Genomic DNA, 17,500 nt, shown 5'->3' with positions numbered 1-17,500 from the left:
CCCTTTACCCGAAAACATCCGAACCGCACATGCTCGCGACAGTCCTGCCGTTAGAGAATGCACCGTGCACGCGACCGAGTAAGGCCACTCAGAGACATCCATTTCCCAGGTATATGCCCCCTACGCACTTTTGGTGGCGCAACTCGCACGAACAGTCCCACCTCGACCCCGTAAACAAGCTTTTTTGCCTCGAAGAGTTCGTCGGAGACGAAGAAGCAACCTTCAGTGCAAACGTAGCACTCTTTTGTGCAACCGCCCAAACAACGCCCCCTCTACCCTCTGTCGAAACACTCGGCATTGCTGCTCCCTAAGGTGAGCTTCTCCTCATAGGCAATTCCGCTCTTATCCGGTCACGTTTGTGTGCCCGAATTTCGCAAGGCAACCTCCATGGGACATGGAAAAGACTCGAGAAGAGAGCTCGCTCACGGGAGAGAGAAGCCAAGGAGACCACGAGAGTGCTGAGAGTGGGACAGCGCTGAATAGGCGGGAGAAGCCTGCGCGTATAAACGGAGATATATATCCAATTGCAACGAAGGAACGTGCCAAAGATCGAGAACAATGGCAGAAATGCTAGTAACGTGCACTTCGGGACCAACGCATCACCGGAAGACAACCGCCAAACATCGAAAGAGTCGCGATGCTCCGCAACCTACGTGCAAAGCGGTCGCACACCGGGTAAGGGAGTGAGAGCCCCAAACATAGCTGGGCGAGGCGCTCACTCCGCTCTTTAATATCTCGTTAATACCGCCAAGGAAATGGCACAAGCACACACACACAAGCATCCTCGGAAGAGGACAGTTCGAGTGACAGGTCAAATCCAAGAGTTCCGAAGACTACCTCCAGGAACAATCGGGAACAAGACCGATTACAAGTCGTCGAGTCTGTTACTGGGCGAACACGAGATGCGCACAGGAAATCGATCAGCCCTCACAATGGCCCAAGGCCAGAGATCGGACTGCTACGATTTACCCCAACAATCATCGTGCCACTCTTCGCAGAGAGGTGATAGACGCCAACGAGCCCGCGCATAGCAATCGAGGTGTAAAAAGGGCGTTGAAGGCAGGAAGCCTGGACGAAAGAGGCTACGAGGTCACCTCGAAGCGGTCTAAGAATCGGGCGCACTTGGGGCGACTACCAGTGCCAACCCCTTATCCCGCGGTGCGTCCGACACACAGAAATTTCCAAGGCGGCCAAGGAGCCTCCCCGCATAGCAATCGGGGTGTGAGGTTACGGATGCAGCATTGATAGCAATCGAGGTGTGAGGCGAAGGATGCAGAAGTGAGAGCCGAGGGATGTAGCAGAGATAGCAATCGGGGTGTGTGATGCAGAAGAGATAGCAATCGAGGTGTGCGGTGGGAAGGGCCCAGCAGCCAGAATGCATGAAGCGACGGATGAAGCAGTGATGACAACCGGGCTGTGAGGAGAGGAGGGATGCAGCCAAGAAAGCAATCAGGGCTCGAGGCAAGGGATGCATCAAGGATAGCAATCATGTTGTGAGGCGAGATTCCAAAGGCTAAACGTGAGAGGCTGCAGGGTCGACTCAGAGAGGTCTATGCATGTGAGAGGCTGAAAGCAAGGTCGACTCGGAGCGGTCTATGCATCGGGCGCGCTTGGGGCGACTACCAGTGCCAACCCCTTATCCCGCGACGCGTCCGACAAAGAGAACGTTCCAAGGCGGCAGAGGAGGTTACCAGCCGAAGGATGCAGTAGCAATAACAGGTATAGTTCCGCGGCGGCCGAGAAGACTCACCGCATAGGAATCGGGATGCGAGGCGAGGGATGCGGCGGGAAGGCCCCGACGGCTAAACGGAAGAGGCTGCAGGGCCGCCTCGGAATGGTCCAAGCATCGGATGCGATTGGGACGACTACCAGTGCCAACCCCTTATCCCGCGATGCGTCCGATACACAGATAGTTCCAAGGCGGCCGAGGAGCCTCACCGCATATCAATCGGGGTGCGAGGCGAGGGATGGGGCGGGAAGGCCCCAACGGCTAGACGGAAGAGGCTTCAGGGCCACCTCGGAATGGTCCAAGCATCGGACGCGCTTGGGGCGACTGCCAGTGCCAACCCCTTATCCCGCGATGCGTCCGATACACAGATGGTTCCAAGGCGGCCGAGGAGCCTCACCGCATAGCAATCGGGGGTGCGAGGCGAGGGATGGGGCGGGAAGGCCCCAACGGCTAGACGGAAGAGGCTTCAGGGCCGCCTAGGAATGGTCCAAGCATCGGACACGCTTGGGGCGACTACCAGTGACAGCCCCCTATCCCGCGATGCGTCCGATACGAAGATGGTTCCAAGGCGGCCGAGGAGCCTCACCGCATAGCAATCGGGGTGCGAGGTGGGGGATGCGGCGAGATGGCCCCAACGGCTAGACGGAAGAGGCCACAGGGCCGCGTCGGAATAGTCCAAGCATCGGACGCGCTTGGGGCGACTACCAGTGACAACCCCTTATCCCGCGATGCGTCCGATACGAAGATAGTTCCAAGGCGGCCGAGGAGCCTCACCGCATAGCAATCGGGGTGCGAGGTGGGGGATGCGGCGAGATGGCCCCAACGGCTAGACGGAAGAGGCTGCAGGGCCGCCTCGGAATAGTCCAAGCATCGGACGCGCTTGGGGCCACTACCAGTGACAACCCCTTATCCCGCAATGCGTCCGATACGAAGATAGTTCCAAGGCGGCCGAAGAGCCTCACCGCATAGCAATCGGGGTGCGAGGTGGGGGATGCGGCGAGATGGCCCCAACGGCTAGACGGAAGAGGCCACAGGGCCGCCTCGGAATAGTCCAAGCATCGGACGCGCTTGGGGCGACTACCAGTGACAACCCCTTATCCCGCGATGCGTCCGATACGAAGATAGTTCCCAGGCGGCCGAGGAGCCTCACCGCATAGCAATCGGGGTGCGAGGCGAGGGATGCGGCGAGATGGCCCCAAAGGCTAGACGGAAGAGGCTGCAGGGCTGCCTCGGAATAGTCCAAGCATCGGACGCGCTTGGGGCGACTACCACTGCCAACCCCTTATCCCGCGATGCGTCCGATACACAGATAGTTCCGAGGCGGCCGAGGAGGTGGGGGATGCAGCGAGATGGCCCCAACGGCTAGACGGAAGAGGCTGCAGGGCCGCCTCGGAATAGTCCAAGCATCGGACGCGCTTGGGGCGACTACCAGTGACAACCCCTTATCCCGCGATGCGTCCGATACACAGATAGTTCCGAGGCGGCCAAGGAGCCTCACCGCATAGCAATCGTGGTGCGAGGTGGGGGATGCGGCGAGATGGCCCCAACGGCTAGACGGAAGAGGCTGCAGGGCCGCCTCGGAATGGTCCAAGCATCGGATGCGCTTGGGGCGACTACCACTGCCAACCCCTTATCCCGCGATGCATCCGATACACAGATAGTTCCAAGGCGGCCGAGGAGCCTCACAGCATAGCAATCAGGGTGCGAGGCGAGGGATGCGGCGAGAAAGCCCCAACGGCTAGAGGGAAGAGGCTTCAGGTCCGCCTCGGAATGGTCCAAGCATCGGACGCGCTTGGGGCGACTACCAGTGACAACCCCTTATCCCGCGACGCGTCCGATACACAGATAGTTCCAAGGCGGCCGAGGAGCCTCACCGCATAGCAATCGGGGTGCGAGGCGAGGGATGCGGCGAGAAGGACCCAACGGCTACACGGAAGAGGCTTCGGGGCCGCCTCGGAATGGTCCAAGCATCGGACGCGCTTGGGGCGACTACCAGTGACAACCCCTTATCCCGCGACGCGTCCGATACACAGATAGTTCCAAGGCGGCCGAGGAGCCTCACCGCATAGCAATCGGGGTGCGAGGCGAGGGATGCGGCGAGAAGGACCCAACGGCTACACGGAAGAGGCTTCGGGGCCGCCTCGGAATGGTCCAAGCATCGGACGCGCTTGGGGCGACTACCAGTGACAACCCCTTATCCCGCGACGCGTCCGATACACAGATAGTTCCAAGGCGGCCGAGGAGCCTCACCGCATAGCAATCGGGGTGCGAGGCGAGGGATGCGGCGAGAAGGACCCAACGGCTAGACGGAAGAGGCTTCGGGTCCGCCTCGGAATGGTCCAAGCATCGGACGCGCTTGGGGCGACTACCAGTGACAACCCCTTATCCCGCGACGCGTCCGATACACAGATAGTTCCAAGGCGGCCGAGGAGCCTCACCGCATAGCAATCGGGGTGCGAGGCGAGGGATGCGGCGAGAAGGACCCAACGGCTAGACGGAAGAGGCTTCGGGTCCGCCTCGGAATGGTCCAAGCATCGGACGCGCTTGGGGCGACTACCAGTGACAACCCCTTATCCCGCGACGCGTCCGATACACAGATAGTTCCAAGGCGGCCGAGGAGCCTCACCGCATAGCAATCGGGGTGCGAGGCGAGGGATGCGGCGAGAAGGACCCAACGGCTAGACGGAAGAGGCTTCGGGTCCGCCTCGGAATGGTCCAAGCATCGGACGCGCTTGGGGCGACTACCAGTGACAACCCCTTATCCCGCGACGCGTCCGATACACAGATAGTTCCGAGGCGGCCGAGGAGCCTCACCGCATAGCAATCGGGGTGCGAGGCGAAGGATGCGGCGAGAAGGACCCAACGGCTAGACGGAAGAGGCTTCGGGTCCGCCTCGGAATGGTCTAAGCATCGGACGCGCTTGGGGCGACTACCAGTGACAACCCCTTATCCCGCGACGCGTCCGATACACAGATAGTTCCAAGGCGGCCGAGGAGCCTCACCGCATAGCAATCGGGGTGCGAGGCGAGGGATGCGGCGAGAAGGACCCAACGGCTAGACGGAAGAGGCTTCAGGGCCGCCTCGGAATGGTCCAAGCATCGAACGCGCTTGGGGCGACTACCAGTGACAACCCCTTATCCCGCGACGCGTCCGATACACAGATAGTTCCGAGGCGGCCGAGGAGCCTCACCGCATAGCAATCGGGGTGCGAGGCGAGGGATGCGGCGAGAAGGACCCAACGGCTAGACGGAAGAGGCTTCAGGGCCGCCTCGGAATGGTCCAAGCATCGGACGCGCTTGGGGCGACTACCAGTGACAACCCCTTATCCCGCGACGCGTCCGATACACAGATAGTTCCGAGGCGGCCGAGGAGCCTCACCGCATAGCAATCGGGGTGCGAGGCGAGGGATGCGGCGAGAAGGACCCAACGGCTAGACGGAAGAGGCTTCAGGGCCGCCTCGGAATGGTCCAAGCATCGGACGCGCTTGGGGCGACTACCAATGACAACCCCTTATCCCGCGACGCGTCCGATACACAGATAGTTCCGAGGCGGCCGAGGAGCCTCACCGCATAGCAATCGGGGTGCGAGGCGAGGGATGCGGCGAGAAGGACCCAACGGCTAGACGGAAGAGGCTTCAGGGCCGCCTCGGAATGGTCCAAGCATCGGACGCGCTTGGGGCGACTACCAGTGACAACCCCTTATCCCGCGACGCGTCCGATACACAGATAGTTCCGAGGCGGCCGAGGAGCCTCACCGCATAGCAATCGGGGTGCGAGGCGAGGGATGCGGCGAGAAGGACCCAACGGCTAGACGGAAGAGGCTTCAGGGCCGCCTCGGAATGGTCCAAGCATCGGACGCGCTTGGGGCGACTACCGTTGCCAACCCCTTATCCCGCGATGCGTCTGATACACAGATAGTTCCGAGGCGGCCGAGGAGCCTCACCGCATAGCAATCGGGTTGCGAGGCAGATTATTGGGAAGGGAACCCCCTGGGATGCGGCTCAAGCAGTGCCCAAAGGGACTGGAATGCGGAATCACATCGAGAGACCCAAATGCTATACGAGGGCTCAAATCGAATTATCGATTTGGCCACGACATGGACGCATCGGAACGACTACCTTTGCCGAACCACTCGCAATTGCATCCATACCGAAACCAATAGACATTTCCGTTAGAGCCCTCGCATAGCATTCGGGAATCTCGCATGCCCCTCTAAATCGACCAATGCTGGCGCTCAATGAAAATCCGAGCGCTACCACCGTTCGAGCGCCAGCATTGGTCGAGTTAGAGGGGCACGGGGGAGAATGCTCCAGTCAACACCTCCCCTATATAAGTTATTTGTCCGATTCTCGCACAACCGTAGTCTGCCTCGTCGAATCAAACAACGGTCCCAGATTCCGACTTCCGTTCCGTAGAGACCCAAAAGCTAGATGGAGGCTCGCAAGAAAGAGAGTCGGCGCATAGCAATCGGGTTTCTCGAACGTTTAGGGACCGAGCTCACTTGCGGATAGGGCAAAATCCGCCAAGCAACCCAAAAGCTAGACGGGGGCTCGAATCGAATCGCCTAGGCGGCCACAACAACGACGTGTTGGATCGACTACCAGTGCCAAACCATTCAGCAAGACTAGTCTGTGTCGAGGCCGGATAGAGATTCTCAGAGAGCGCCCGCATAGCATTTAGGAGACCTGCCGCGTCCCTCACACTCGACAAATGGTGGTGCACGTTTATAAATCCGAGCGATCCCAACCCTTTCAAGCACCAACATCGGTCGAGATAGAGGGGCACGGAGGGGGCTGCGTGAGACAACACAGTCCCCTATATAAGTTATTTGTCCGATTCTCACACATCCGAAGAATGGTCATCAAATCGGACAACAGCCCAAACTTCCGACTTCCGTCCCAGAAAGCCCAAGAGCTATCTAAAACGTTCATGGCCGGAACTCGATCGCGGCTATACCAGTCCGCCAAGCAACCCAAAAGCTAGACTGGAGCTCTAGTCGAATCACCTCTGTGGCCATTGCAAGGACGTGTTGGAGCGACTACCATTGCCGAACCATTCCGCAGGTCGAGTCCATACCAAGGCCGCATAGAGATTCACGATGAGCTCCTGCATAGCAATCAGGAGACTTGCCGTGTCCATCACAATCGATAAATCCTGGTGCAAGATTTTTGCATCCGAGCGCTCCAACCAGTCGAGCACCAGCATCAATCGACATAAACGGGCACGGGGGGAGGATGCTCGAGAACACTACCTCCCCTATATAAGTTATTTGTCCGATTCTCAAGCAGCCGAAGTCTGGTCATCGAATCGGGTCAAAGACCACAACTTCCGACTTTACCCACAATGCAAGTCATCGAATCGAACATCGGCCCCCGAGTCGGACTCCATGCGTATGTCAGGTCATCGGACCCAAATTCCGCCTTCCTGCGCATGGCGGGCCATCAATATCAACTCGGTCATCGGACCCAAACTCCGCCTTTTTGCGTATGGCACGCCTTCAAATCGGTCATCGGACCCAAATTCCGCCTTCCTGTGCATGGCGGGCCATCAACATCAACTCGGTCATCGGACCCAAATTCCGCCTTTCTGCGCATGGCACGCCATCAACTCGGTCATCGGACCCAAATTCCGCCTTCCTGCGCATGGCAGGTCATCGGACACAAATTCAGACCTCGCCAATATGCCTACGTATCGAATCGGTCATCGGACCCAACTTCCGACTTCATCCATACTGTAGGGTCTTTGAGGTTGGCGCGGTGCGCTCAACCCAGGGAGTCGACCCATCGAAGCATACACCTCCCCTATATAAGCTATTTGTCCGATTCCCACACCTGTGTAGTTTGCACCTCTGACCAGGACATCGACCCCAACTTCCGAACTCGACTGCAACGACGGCACCAGCGCCTTGGTGCGCACCTTGCGACGCACAGTCCCAACATTCGCCTTCCTGCACATGGCAGGTCATCGGACCCAAATTCCGACCTCGCGAGTATGCCTACATATCGAATCGGTCATCGGACCCAACTTCCGACTTCATCCATACCGTAGGGTCTTTGAGGTTGGCGCGGTGCGCTCAACCCGGGGAGTCGACCCAACGAAGCATACACCTCCCCTATATAAGCTATTTGTCCGATTCCCACACCTGTGTAGTTTGCACCTCCGATCAAGACATCGACCCCAACTTCCGAACTCGCCTCCAACGACCGAACCAGCGCCTTGGTGCGCACCTTGCAACGCACAGTGCCAACATTCGCCTTCCTGCACGTGGCAGGTCATCGGACCCAAATTCCGACCTCGCGAGTATGCCTACATATCGAATCGGTCATCGGACCCAACTTCCGACTTCATCCATACCGTAGGGTCTTTGAGGTTGGCGCGGTGCGCTCAACCCGGGGAGTCGACCCAACGAAGCATACACCTCCCCTATATAAGCTATTTGTCCGATTCCCACACCTGTGTAGCTTGCACCTCCGATCAGGACATCGACCCCAACTTCCGAACTCGACTAAAAAGACCGCACCAGCGCCTTGGTGTGCACCTTGCAACGCACAGTGTCAACATTCGCCTTCCTGCACATGGCAGGTCATCGGACCCAAATTCCGACCTCATGAGCATACCTACTAATCGAATTGGTCATCGGACCCAACTTCCGACTTCATCCATACCGTAGGGTCTTTGAGGTTGGCGCGGTGCGCTCAACCTGGGGAGTCGACCCATCGAAGCATACACCTCCCCTATATAAGCTATTTGTCCGATTCCGACACCTGTGTAGTTTGCACCTCCGCTCAGGACATCGACCCCAACTTCCGAACTCGCCTGCAACGACCGAACCAGCGCCTTGGTGCGCACCAAAAGTGCGCACTTTTGGAGGGCACTTTTGTGCGCTCCAAAGGTGCGCACTTTTGGAGGGCACTTTTCTGCGCTCCAAAGGTGCGCACTTTTGGAGGGCACTTTTTGGAGGGCACTTTTCTGCGCTCCAAAGGTGCGCACTTTTGGAGGGCACTTTTTGGAGGGCACTTTTCTGCGCTCCAAAGGTGCGCACTTTTGGAGGGCACTTTTTGGAGGGCACTTTTCTGCGCTCCAAAGGTGCGCACTTTTGGAGGGCACTTTTTGGAGGGCACTTTTCTGCGCTCCAAAGGTGCGCACTTTTGGAGGGCACTTTTTGGAGGGCACTTTTCTGCGCTCCAAAGGTGCGCACTTTTGGAGGGCACTTTTCTGCGCTCCAAAGGTGCGCACTTTTGGAGGGCACTTTTTGGAGGGCACTTTTCTGCGCTCCAAAGGTGCGCACTTTTGGAGGGCACTTTTCTGCGCTCCAAAGGTGCGCACTTTTGGAGGGCACTTTTTGGAGGGCACTTTTCTGCGCTCCAAAGGTGCGCACTTTTGGAGGGCACTTTTGTGCACTCCAAAGGTGCGCACTTTTGGAGGGCACTTTTCCTGTGCTCCAAAGGTGCACACCTAGGTGAGCACCTTCGACCACACCTTGTAGCACACCAAACTCTGACTTTCGACTTCATCCGCAATGCAGGGTCTTTGAGGTTGGCGCAATGCGCACAACCAGGGGAGTCGACCCATCAAACCCAACACCTCCCCTATATAAGCTATTTGTCTGATTCTCATACATGCGTAGCCTGCAGGAGCAATTAGGACATCGACCCCAACTTTCGGCTTCTAAACGAAAACAAGGTCTTTGAGGTTGGTGTAATGCGAACAACTAGGGGAGTCAACCCATCAAACCCAACACCTCCCCTATATAAGCTATTTGTCTGATTCTCATACATGTGTAGTCTACAGGAGCAATTAGGACATCGACCCCAACTTTTGACTTCTTAACGAAAACAAGGTCTTTGAGGTTGACGTAATGCGCACAACCAGGGGAGTCGACCCATCAAACCCAACACCTCCCCTATATAAGCTATTTGTCCGATTCTCATACATGTGTAGCCTGCAGGAGCCATTAGGACATTGACCCCAACTTTTGACTTCTTAACGAAAACAAGGTCTTTGAGGTTGGCGTAATGCGCACAACCAAGGGAGTTGACCCATCAAACCCAACACCTCCCCTATATAAGCTATTTGTCTGATTCTCATACATGTGTAGCCTGCAACAACGATTAGGACATCCACCCCAACTTCTGAATTCGTCTGCGTTGACCGCACCAAAGGTGCACGCCTTGGTGCTCACCAAAATCCGACTTCCGACTTCTTCTGCTATGCGGGGTCTTTGAGGTTGGCGCAGTGCGCACAACCAGGGGAGTCAACCCACCGAATGCAACACCTCCCCTATATAAGCTATTTGTCTGATTCTCATACATGCGTAGACTGCAGCAATGATTAGGACATCCACCCCAACTTTTGACTTCTTAAACAAGACAGGGTCTTTGAAGTTGGTGCAGTGCACACAACCAGGGGAGTCGACCCATCAAACGCAACACCTCCCCTATATAAAGCTATTTGTCCGATTCTCATACGTGTAGTCTGCAGCAGCGATTAGGACATCGACCCCAACTTCCGAATTCGTTTGCATTGACCGCACCAAAGGTGCACGCCTTGGTGTGCACCCTGGAGTGCACTTTGGTGCTCACCTCGGTGCACACTTTGGTGTGCACCTCGGTGTGCACCAAAGGTGCGCACCTTGGAGCGCACCAAAGGTGTACACTTTGGAGCGCACCACATAGGGTCTTTGAGAGGTTGGCGCAGTGCGCACACCAAGGTGGGTGTTGAGGTGCGTGCCGAGGTGGGTGGGTGCTAGGGTGCGCTCCATGGTGGGTGCCAGGGTGGGTGCGTGCTAGGGTGGATTCCAAAGAGGGTCATAGGGTGGGTGCCAAGGTGGGTTGGTGATATAGTGGGTTCAAAGGTGGGTACTAGGGTGGGTTCCAAGGTGGGTCACAAGTTGGGTGCCAGGATGCGTGGGTGTTAGGTTGGGTGCCAAGGTGGGCTCCTGCGTGGGTGGGTGCTAGGGTGGGTTTCAAGGTGGACGCGAGGGCGGGTGCCAAGGTGGGTAACAAGTTGGGTGTTAGGATGGGTGAGTGCTAGAGTGGGTGCCAAGGTGGGTGGGTGCTAAGGTGGATGCCAAGGTGGTTCACAGGGTGGGTGGGTTCTAGGGTGAGTTCCAAGGTGGGTCACAGGTTCAGTGCTAGGGTGGGTGTCAAGGCGGGTGTCGAGGTGCCTGGGTGCTAGGGTGTGGATGCCAATGTGGGTCATAGGGTGGGTACTAGGGTGGGCTGCAATGTGGGTGCCAAGGTGGGTAACATGCTCGGTGGGTTCTAAATTGGGTGCCAGGGTGGGTGTGCACCCACCTTGCCCGAGGTGGGTGCCAAGGTGCCAGTGTGGGTGGGTGCTAAGGTGGATGCCAAGGTGGGTGAGAAGGTGGGTGATAGGTTGAGTGGTAGGATGGGTGGGTGCCAAGATGGGTCACAGGGTGGGTGCAAGGGTGGGTAGGTGCTAGGGTTGGTGTCAGGGTGGGTGGGTGCTAGGTTGGGTTCCAAGGTGGGTGCGAGGGTGAGTGTCAAGGTGGGTCACAGGTTAGGTGCTAGGATGGGTGAGTGCTAGGGTGCAAAGGTGCCAGGGTGGGTGCTAGGATGGGTCGATGCTAGGGTGAGTGGCAAGGTGGGTCCACAAGTGTCAAGGTGGGTGCCGAGGTGGGTGCCAAGTCGGCGACTGCTATGGTGGATGCCAAGGTGGGTCACGGGGTGGGTGCCAAGTTGCTAGGTTGGGTTCCAAGGTGGGTGCCAACGTGGGTGCTAGGGTGCGTGGGTTAAAGGGTGTGTCACAACGTGGGTGCCAGGATGGGTGCGCACCCACACTGGCCAAGACGGGTGCGGGTGCAAGGTTGGGTTCCAAGCCCGGTCACAGGCTGGGTGCTAGGATGGGTGGGTGCCAAGGTGGGCACCAGGGTGGGTGCACCCACCCTGGCCAAGGTGGGTCACGGGGTGGGTCCTAGGGTGGGTAACGGGGTGGGTACTAAGGTGCGTGCCAAGGTGGGTCATAGGGTGGGTGCCAAGGTGGGCACCAGGGTGGGTGTGCACCAACCCTAGCCAGGGTAGGTCACGGGGTGGTTGTCGGGGTGGGCGTCAAGGAGCCAAGGTGGGTGGCAAGTAGCCAAGTTGCGTGCCAAGGTGGGTGTCGGGGTGGGTGCCAAGGATCCAAGGTGGGTGCCAAGGAACCAAGGTGGGTGTCTGGGTGGGTGCCGAGGTGGGAGCCAGGGTGGGTCCCAAGGTGAGTGCAAAGGTGGGTGCCAGGGTCAAGGTGAGTGCCAATGTGGGTTCCAAGGTGCCAGGGTCAGGGTGAGTGCCAATGTGGGTTCAAAGGTGCTAAGTTGGGTGCGAGGTTGGGTGCGAGGGTGGGTGGGTGCCAAGGTGTGCTAGGTGGAAGCCCGGGTGGGTCGGCATCCCATGGGTGTCGAGTTGGGTGCCTGATGGGTGCTTCTTGTCAAGTTTTAGTCGTCGGGACTCATTTCGAGCCTTAGAGGTCGTTTCTTGTCCGGTTGCCCTGTCTTCGACCTGGGAACCCAATTTTGGTCCTCGGGTCCCATTTTTTTTTGTCTCGCATCCCACTTTTGGCCTGTGGCCTTTTCGGGGTCGATTCTCGTTTTGGGCATCAGAGCATGTTTCTTCTCCTAAAACCCAATATTTGTTTATTAAGTCTCGGAACACATTTTTGTTCTCGTGGACCCATCATGGGTCTTGGAACGCATTTGTGGTCCTTGGGTCCCATTTTGCATCCCGAAACTTGTGTTTTGGTGCTTGATCCCTATTTTGGGTGCCCACCTTGCACCAAGTGCGCACCCGGGGCAAACCGAGCGCCTTGGTGCACCGGGGCAAGATCGAGCGTGCACCCGAGGCGCCCCGAACATGCACCAAGGTGCACTCGGCCCACATGTGAGCGCAGGTCGTTGCGCCCGAGGTGGTGTGTGGGCACCGCGTTGCAGACGGGACACTGCACGCACACGACGCCCCCTCCAGGTGCACGCACGTAGGCCGGGCCGGGTGCACACCCGACGCCCTAGCAAGGTGCGCGCACCCGGGCAGGGCTCACACTTGGCGAACGGGGCGCACTTCGCGAGGGAGGGTGTGCACCTCGACGGGGGTGGGTGGCCGGGGTGGATTCGCACGTGGGTCGCGGTTTGCTAAGTACACACTGCGACAAGCTCATAACGGGTGCGATCATACCAGCGTTAGTGCACCGGATCCCATCAGAACTCCGCAGTTAAGCGCGCTTGGGCCGGAGTAGTACTGGGATGGGTGACCTCCCGGGAAGTCCCGGTGTTGCACCCTTTTTTAGTTTTTCGCCGGGCGTCGCAATGCTATTTGAATAAACCTTTTGCCCGTTTGCGTTCTCGTCGGGGCCGGGCCGGGCCGGGGTGCGCTGCCCGCACTACCGCGCGCGCGGGGGCGACACCGAGCGCGCACCCGAGGCGCCCCGAGCACACAGGCCACGGTGCAACCCGGGCGTTGTGCGCGCACCCCGGTGCGCCCGAGGTGCTGCGCGCGCACCCAGGTGAAATCGGTGTGCACCTCGGCCAGTGCGCGCTCGGTCGAGTCGCGCACGTTGGCCAAGGTGCACGGTGATGTTTCTTACTCTAAGGTTCCGCACCAGACGCCCGGGACAGGTGAGCGAAGCTGGGCGGGGCCGGGTGCGCGGCCGGGGCAGGTGCACGCAGCTGGAGAGAGCTTTGGAGCACACTTCGGAGCGCACCAATGATGCGCTCCATTCAAAAGTTTCCTGAAAAGGCAAAAAAAGTTGAGATTATAGAATTTCCCACTTGAGAGATTGTAAAAAAAAAAAATTTAAAATGAAGGAAACGCGGGTGCCAAGGTGTGCGCAGCCCAGCCCACCCTGGCGAAGGTGCACGCAAGGTGCGCACCCGAGGCAAACCGGACAATTAACCCAACTTTCGACTTCGCGCGCACCTTGGAGCGCACTTCGGAGCGCTCCTTGGTGCGCACCAATCTTGGGCACCTCGGAGTGCACCATGGCGCCCACCAAGGTGCGCACCCGGGGCAAACCGAGCTCCGACTTCGTGCGCACCTTGGAGCGCACGAAAGGTGCGCACCATGGCGCCCACCAAGGTGCGCAGCCCAGCCAAGGCGTGCGCATCAAGGTGCGCACCCTGGCGAAGGTGCGCACCCGGGGCAAACCGAGCTCCGACTTCGTGCGCACCTTGGAGCGCACAAAAGGTGCGCAACCCAGCCAAGGTGTGCGCACCCCGGTCAAACCGAGCTCCGAATCGTGCGCACCAGAGGTGCACGCCATCGTGCGCACCTTGGAGCACACTTCGGAGCCCTCCTTGGTGCGCGCCGATGTTGCGCACCTCGGAGCGCACCCGGGGAAAACAATGCAATTAACCCGACTTTCGACTTCGTGGGCACCTCGGAGCGCTCTCGGGTTCGCACCTCGGAGCACACCGAGGTGCGCACCTTTGATGCGCTGCCTTCACCAATTTCCAGAAAAGGCAAGAAAACATTGAGAAGGTGTGCGCACCGAGGTGCCCACCCTGGCGAAGGTGCACGCGAGGTGCGCACCCGGGGCAAACCGGGCTCCGACTTCGTGCACGCCGCACCTTGGAGCACACTTCGGAGCGCTCCTTGGTGCGCACCAGGGCGCGCAACCCAGCCGAGGTGCCCACCCCGGCGAAGGTGCACGCGAGGTGCGCACCCGGGGCAAACCGGGCTCCGACTTCGTGCACGCCATGGTGCCCACCGCGGCGAAGGTGCACGCGAGGTGCGCACCCGGGGCAAACCGGGCTCCGACTTCGTGCACGCCGCACCTTGGAGCACACTTCGGAGCGCTCCTTGGTGCGCACCATGGTGCCCACCAGGGCGCGCAACCCCGCCGAAGGTGCACGCGAGGTGCGCACCCGGGGCAAACCGGGCTCCGACTTCGTGCACGCCGCACCTTGGAGCACACTTCGGAGCGCTCCTTGGTGCGCACCATGGTGCCCACCAGGGCGCGCAACCCCGCCGAAGGTGCACGCGAGGTGCGCACCCGGGGCAAACCGGGCTCCGACTTCGTGCACGCCATGGTGCGCACCGCGGCGAAGGTGCGCACCCGGGGCAAACCGGGCTCCGACTTCGTGCACGCCGCACCTTGGAGCACACTTCGGAGCGCTCCTTGGTGCGCACCAGGGCGCGCAACCCAGCCGAGGTGCCCACCCCGGCGAAGGTGCACGCGAGGTGCGTACCCGGGGCAAACCGGGCTCCGACTTCGTGCACGCCGCACCTTGGAGCACACTTCGGAGCGCTCCTTGGTGCGCACCATGGTGCCCACCAGGCCGCGCAACCCAGCCAAGGTGTGCGCACCAAGGTGCACGCGAGGTGCGCACCCGGGGCAAACCGGGGTCCGACTTCGTGCACGCCGCACCTTGGAGCACACATCGGGGCGCTCCCGGGTTCGCACCGGCGTTGCGCACCGTGGTGGGCACCTCGGAGCACACCAAGGTGGGCAGCGAGGTGCGCACCTTTGATGCGATGCCTTCACTAATTTCCATAAAAGGCAAAAAAAAAATGAGATTTTAAAATTTCCGTTTTGAAAGATAGTGAGAAAAAGGGAATGCTGGTGCCATCTTGAGCCCGCCCTGGTGCGCAGCCCAGCCAAGGTGTGCGCACCAAGGTGCCCACCCTGGCGAAGGTGCGCGCCCGGGCAATTAACCCAACTTCCAACTTCGCGCGCGCCAGGGTGGGAGCGCACCCAACAACCGGGCCTGGGAAGAGCCAATGCGAGAAACCCCACCAAACGCTCTGACAAAAAAAGAGGGGGCGCTCCAGTAACCCCGCTTCGGAGCGCACCCTGGGCAAACCCAGCCAAGGTGCCCACCCCGGCCAAGGTGCAGGCGAGGTGCGCACCCGGGGCAAACCGGGCTCCGACAACGTGCACGCCGCACCTTGGAGCACACTTCGTAGCGCTCCCGGGTGCGCACCTCAGAGCACACCAAGGTGGGCAGCGAGGTGCGCACCTTTGATGCGCTGCCTTCACTAATTTCCAGAAAAGGCAAAAAAAAAAGGAGATTTTAAAATTTCCGTTTTGAAAGATAGTGAAAAAAACGGAACGCGCGTGCCATCTTGAGCCCGCCCTGGTGCGCAGCCCAGGTAAGGTGCCCACCCTGGCAAAGGTGCGCACCCGGGCAATTAACCCTACTTCCGACTTCGTGCGCGCCAGGGTGGCAACCGGGCCTCGGAAGAGCCAATGCGAGAAACCCCACCAAACGCTCCGACAAAAAAAGAGGCGGCGCTCCAATAACCCCGCTTCGGAGCGCAGCCGGGGCAAACCCAGCCAAGGTGCCCACCCCGACGAAGGTGCACGCGAGGTGCGCACCCGGGGCAAACCGGGCTCCGACAACGTGCACGCAGCACCTTGGAGCACACTTCGAAGCACTCCCGGGTGCCCACCGGCGTTGCGCACCGTGGTGGGCAGCGAGGTGCGCACCTTTGATGCGCTGCCTTCACTAATTTCCAGAAAAAGGCAAAAAAAAATGAGATTTTAAAATTTCCGTTTTGAAAGATAGTGAAAAAAAAGGAACGCGGGTGCCATCTTGAGCCCGCCCTGGTGCGCAGCCCAGGCAAGGCATGCGCACCAAGGTGCCCACCCGAGGTGCACACCCGGGGCAAACCGGGCTCCGACTTCGTGCAGGCCGCACCTTGGAGCACACTTCGGAGCGCTCCTTGGTGCGCACCATGGTGCCCACCAGGGCGCGCAACCCAGCCAAGGTCTGCACACCAAGGTGCCCACCCCGGCGAAGGTGCACGCGAGGTGCGCACCCGGGGCAAACCGGGCTCCGACTTCGTGCACGCCATGGTGCCCACCGCGGCGAAGGTGCACGCGAGGTGCGCACCCGGGGCAAACCGGGCTCCGACTTCGTGCACGCCGCACCTTGGAGCACACTTCGGAGCGCTCCTTGGTGCGCACCATGGTGCCCACCAGGGCGCGCAACCCAGCCAAGGTGTGCGCACCAAGGTGCACGCGAGGTGCGCACCCGGGGCAAACCGGGGTCCGACTTCGTGCACGCCGCACCTTGGAGCACACATCGGAGCGCTCCCAGGTTCGCACCAGCGTTGCGCACCTTTGATGCGCTGCCTTCACTAATTTCCAGAAAAGGCAAAAAAAAACGAGATTTTAAAATTTCCGTTCTGAAAGATAGTGAAAAAAACGGAACGCGGGTGCCATCTTGAGCCCTTCCTGGTGCGCAGCCCAGGCAAGTTGTGCGCACCAAGGTGCCCACCCTGGCGGAGGTGCGCGCCCGGGGCAATCCGGGCTCCGACTTCGTGCACTGCATGGTGCCCACCAAGGCGCGCAACCCAGCCAAGGTGCCCACCGCAGCGAAGGTGCACGCGAGGTGCGCACCCGAGGTGCACACCCGGGGCAAACCGGGCTCCGACTTCGTGCACGCCGCACCTTGGAGCACACTTCAGAGCGCTCCTTGGTGCGCACCAGGGCGCGCAACCCAACCAAGGTCTGCACACCAAGGTGCTCACCCCGGCGAAGGTGCACGCGAGGTGCGCACCCGGGGCAAACCGGGCTCGGACTTCGTGCACGCCGCACCTTGGAGCACACATCGGAGCGCTCCCGGGTTCGCACCAGCATTGCGCACCTTTGATGCGCTCCAATAACCCCACTTCGGAGCGCACCAGAAACCCCACTGGACGCTTGGGCAAAAATGTAATGCGCACCCGAAGCCCCTACCCAGAAATCCCCAGTTCGGACATGGGGAGCTGCAACGGTAAAAAGCCTCACTAAACTCTCGGACGGAAAGGTGGCTCGAGGGTAATGCCCGAAACCC

At 59.7% G+C, this 17,500-nt stretch overlaps 1 non-coding gene across 1 annotated transcript; it reads left to right on the top strand.

The window, feature by feature from the left end:
* The first annotated feature begins 12,882 nt into the window (after positions 1-12,882).
* Positions 12,883-13,001, top strand: LOC131869819 (5S ribosomal RNA). Its single transcript, XR_009368190.1, has one exon. It is a non-coding gene; the product is annotated as a 5S ribosomal RNA (ribosomal RNA).
* The last annotated feature ends 4,499 nt before the right edge of the window (positions 13,002-17,500 follow it).

The sequence above is a fragment of the Cryptomeria japonica genome, unplaced genomic scaffold (assembly GCF_030272615.1).
Source record: "Cryptomeria japonica unplaced genomic scaffold, Sugi_1.0 HiC_scaffold_269, whole genome shotgun sequence".
In the NCBI taxonomy this organism is placed as follows: domain Eukaryota; kingdom Viridiplantae; phylum Streptophyta; class Pinopsida; order Cupressales; family Cupressaceae; genus Cryptomeria; species Cryptomeria japonica.
Note: the sequence above shows the minus strand (reverse complement) of the source record. Positions and strands in the feature narration are given on the sequence as shown.